Raw genomic sequence first — 4,592 nt, 5'->3', positions numbered from 1 at the left:
CCACCACGCCCGGTAAATTTTCCTGCAAGCCTCTTATTCTGAAAACACCCAAGCCTGGGACATGAGGACGCAGCACCAAAGAAACAATAAGCAAAGAGCCCCGGACACACTGGGTCAAGCCCTGCGCTCCCTAACAATTTGCTGTCTGAGGTTCGCCAAGTCCCTGAGCCCAGCTGTGCCTTGATTCCCTTATCTGTAAAACCAAGGTGTTTTTAACCACAGCTGATCTCTGCCTTCGGACAGTAACCACTGATGAAGAACCCTCCTTAGAGAAGCTGCCGTCCTACAGACAGGCTGGGGGCAAAGCCGTTCAGCCAGTCCCCAGATTATCCAGAGCTCTTGGAAGCAGAACCTTAAGAGAGACCGTGGAGAGAGCTAGGGCCCAGAAGGACTTTCTCAAAGGTACATTTTGACGTGGAAACTTGGGAGGGTGTGAGAAGTGGGGTTTGGGGGCTCCCATTGCAAGGAAGGAAGGTCAGCTGTAACATGTGGGCAACTCTGAAGGATCCCAAGAGAAGACTTGTGGACTTCTTTGCAAAATTCCAGGATGGTAAAGAATCATTTAAAAATTATGGCCTGTACTCCCAGCACTTTGGGGAGGTCGAGGAGGGCAGAGCACCTGAGGTCGGGGTTTGAGACCAGACTGGCCAACATGGTGAAACCCCGTCTCTATTAAAAATAAAAAAAATTAGCCAGGCATGGTGGTGGGCACCTGTAATCCCAGCTACTCAGGAGGCTGAGGCAGGCGAATCATTTGAATCTGGCAGGTGATAGTGGCAGTGAGCCGAGATCACACCAGCCTGGGTGACCAAGACTCTGTCTCAAAAAAACAAAACAAAAAAAATGACATATTTCAGAAGGCTAGTTTCAATTATCCCACACTTGCCTTCTTGCTAGATAATTCTAGGGCTCTCAGTCTTTTATTGTTCAGCTGAAACCTCTCCAGCTCCTCAGCTGCATTTCTGGGAGCATTCTCTCCTCTGCTTATTAATATTCTTGTCCTGTGTCCAGCCCCTGCAAGGCCCCATCAGCATACACTTGACTGAATTTTATGGGCTTCGTGGATATGCATGGGCTTATCTCAAGCCATCATAAATTAACCACAGCTGATCTCTGCCTTCTGACAGTAACTACTGATGAAGAACCCTCCTTAGAGCAGCTGCCGTCCTACAGACAGGCTGGGGGCAAAGCCGTTCAGCCAATCCACAGATTATCCAGAGCTCTTGGGAGCAGAACCTTAAAGAGAGACCGTGGAGAGAGCTAGGGCCCAGAAGGACTTTCTCAAAGGTACATTTTGACCTGGAAACTTGGGATGGTGTGAGAAGTGGGGTCTGGGGGCTCCTGTCACAAGGAAGGAAGGTTTAGAGCAGTATTATGTGCTAGAAATAGGATGTGAGCCATATAAATCATGGCAAGTTTTATAGCAGAAACAAGTAAGAAAGGATAAGTGCAATTGATTATAATACAGGTATTGATCGACTTACGACCTATGCAACTTACGACCATTTGACTTTACGACCACAATTGCTAGCCACGACTGCTCCATGTCTGGCAGTGCAAACGTTGCCCAGCTGGGCGTACGACAGTGCGGACCAGCTTCCGGCAGCACTACCATCTCCACGTGCACCATTTCAACCGTACATATAGCCTATTCAACTTACGACCAAATCGTGTTACGACCGGTCCGCGGTCCCAATCGTGGTCATAAGTCGAGCACTAGCTGTAATATGTTTTGGGGAACCCATGGATATCTAAATGATGACCATTTCAACACATAATAAATACAAACAATTATTCATGAGACATTTTACGTTCTTTTTCCTATACTTTGTCTTCAGAATCAGTATTTTACATGTACAACATAGAACAATCCGGACTTTCTCATTTCAAGTGCCCAAGAACCAGATGTAGCTGGTGGCTGCCAAATTGGCTCTGGAAGAAGAAAAGCCAGAGAAAGTAGGGAAAGTGGAGTCTTGTGGGTGGGGCCCTTTCTCTGTTAATAAACTCAAAGAAATGGGTTAAACCAGATTATCTGACTGGTGTAATGCTAAGGAAGGTTGCCTGTATCCCAAGTTTGGGAGAAACTGAAGAAAAGGGAACACATTACCTTTAAGAGACTGGATGAATTACTTATTAAATTCTGGGTAGTGGATTAGAATCTTTATGGTTCTGTCAACGTTTGCACCATTTCTCCAGGTGAGGCTTATTGACCTTATTTGAAGAAAAAGTTGAGATTCAAAAAGAATTTACTGAGATCCTGTTGCTTCTCCCTCCAAAGGCAGCCTAAATATGTAATAGAAGAGGTTTGTGTGTGGGCTTTAAGGTTGGGGGAAGACTCACACTGAAGTCTTGTTTCAGACATGGGGTCATTTTTGCTGAGAAGCAAATGGACTCATTATTTTGAAGGTACACTATACTCCAGTGACCTTACAGCCCACGTGTGCCCATAGTTATCACAATGGCTTTATAGTTGAGATATTATCTCCACTAAACAGATAGGAATATTGACTTGGAGTTCAGAAAGGTGAAGTGACCTTCTCAAGGCCACCCAGTTGATACATGGGAGAGGTTGGATTTGAACCCTGGTTGGTTGGGTGCTATTATCTTCTCATTGGTCCACTGCGACATTGTTGTGGCTTTAGAGAACCAGAGAACCAAGGCTGTGGGCTAAGCTGCCTCTTGGGCACCCTATCAGTGCCTTAATACTACCTGTTGTGGCTGCCATTATGTTCCATGTTGGGTAGCAAATATTGGTGCCAATGTCTTACCTCTAGGTGTTTGAGGACAGAAATTATGTCTGGTTCCTCTTGGTACCCACCGCATTTCCTTATAGATGATGGTGTTCTTGAATACTTATTGGATGGGTGGTGGATTAATGGATGATTAAAGAATGAAGGGAATTTGAACTGTGATCTGGTAAAAACAACAACAACAAAAAAGAAAAAAGAATGAAGGGAAGGATGTGTGGATAGAAGAATGGATGAATGGTGAAAGAATGGATGAATGGAAGGATGGATGGAGGAGTGGATGAAATAAATCGAAGGATAGATGAAAGGATTTATCTCTGGTTGTTGAGGGCAGAAATCATATCTGGCTCCTCTTGGTACTTGACACAGTTTCTTATGAATCGTGGGGTTCTTAAATACTTATTGGATGAATAGCTGATGGATGGATGATAAGAGGATGGATTGAATGAATAATGGATGACTAGGAGGATAAATGAATTGATAGATAAGTGGATGGTGAAAGACAAAAGGATGGGAGAATTGATAGATGGAAGAATGAGTGGACGGATGAATGGGTGGATGAGTTGATGGATGGATGGATGAATGAATGTATGATGGAAGAAGATGGATGGATAGATGGAGGAATGGATGGAAGAATGGATGGAAGGATACATGGGTGGATGGATGGATGGATGGATGATGAAAGAAGGGTTAGTAAAAGGATGGTTGATGGATGAATGGATGAGGTAATATTATCAAAGAAGAGTATCATTAAGCAGGGAAAAAATTTCTTAGAAGGTAATAGTTTCAGGAAATTTTAAAAGGCAATAAATAACAAAAGCAAAAGAAGAGAATTCGAACATTCTCAAAATGTTTGCCTAATTATTACTGCAGGTCTAGCATGGTGAATGAATGTTACCATCATCATCATAAATGGCCAACATTTATTGTGAATTATCTCTATAGCACACATTGTCTTAAGCATTTTGTTTTTTTCATCCAATTTAATCCTCCCAGGAACTCTATGAAGTAGATCTGATTATTAGCATCACCATTTTACAGAGGGGTAAGCTGTGAAGTACCTTATTAAATGTCACTCTGCCAGACACCAGCAAAACATCCACACAGACTCTTAATCACTATGGAATGCCAACACTAAGTGGCCCCTGGCACCTCACTTTGCTCTATAGATGTTCAATAAATTTGGTAAGTCACTAACTACCCCATAAAATTAATCAATTTCTATGAAACCCATCTCATTTTTGTAGATTTTTCATTTTGTGATTTTAAACTGCCTCCTATTGCTGTACTCAGGATGTTCTTTCTTTCTTTTTTGACAGAGTCTTGCTCTGTCACCCAGGCTGTGGAGTGCAGTGGCACCATCTCGGCTCACTGCAACCTCCGCCTCCTGGGTTCAAGCAATTCTTCTGCCTCAGCCTCCTGAGTAGCTGGAATTACAGGCATGCACCACCATGCCCAGCTAATTTTTATATTTTTAGTAGAGACAGGGTTTCACTATGTTGGTCAGGCTGGTCTCGAACTCCTGACCTCATGATCTGCCTGCCTCGGCCTCTCAAAGTGTTGGGATTACAGGCATGAGCCACCTTACCTGTCCTCTATCTTTTTTAAAAAAAAACATTTTAACTCTGCATGTTTGCATGTGAGCATATGTGCACGTATATACCTGTATATGTGCACATATGATGTGTGTATATTATGTATACATATATACACATCTATCATGCATACAGGCATGTACATGTACATACACATATATGTGCAAAGATACACATATATAATTACTGTTTTTTTTTTTTTTTTTTTTTTTTTTAGTGAGGTTTCTTCTTTTTTGCCAGGGTGGGGGGG

The 4,592-nt window shown here is 42.8% G+C and overlaps 1 protein-coding gene across 4 annotated transcripts in view; it reads left to right on the top strand.

The window, feature by feature from the left end:
• Nucleotides 1–246: 246 nt before the first annotated feature.
• Nucleotides 247–4,592, top strand: part of ELSPBP1 (epididymal sperm binding protein 1) — a 33,074-nt gene continuing 28,728 nt past the window's right edge. The window contains exons 1-2 of one of the 4 annotated variants that reach the window (XR_004264102.1): nucleotides 1,139–1,287; nucleotides 1,839–1,962. The gene's annotated coding sequence lies outside the window, so the exon portion shown is untranslated. Of the gene's footprint in view, nucleotides 403–1,113; nucleotides 1,288–1,838; nucleotides 1,963–4,592 lie in introns of those variants that run through there. The other 3 variants (XR_004264101.1, XM_032262504.1, XR_004264100.1) reach the window with 3 other exon arrangements.

The sequence above is a fragment of the Sapajus apella genome, unplaced genomic scaffold (genome assembly GCF_009761245.1).
Source record: "Sapajus apella isolate SASKATOON/1434 unplaced genomic scaffold, GSC_monkey_1.0 scaffold130, whole genome shotgun sequence".
NCBI classification, from domain to species: domain Eukaryota; kingdom Metazoa; phylum Chordata; class Mammalia; order Primates; family Cebidae; genus Sapajus; species Sapajus apella.
The sequence above is the reverse complement of the archived record's forward strand: the minus strand, read 5'-3'. Positions and strand labels throughout refer to the sequence as shown.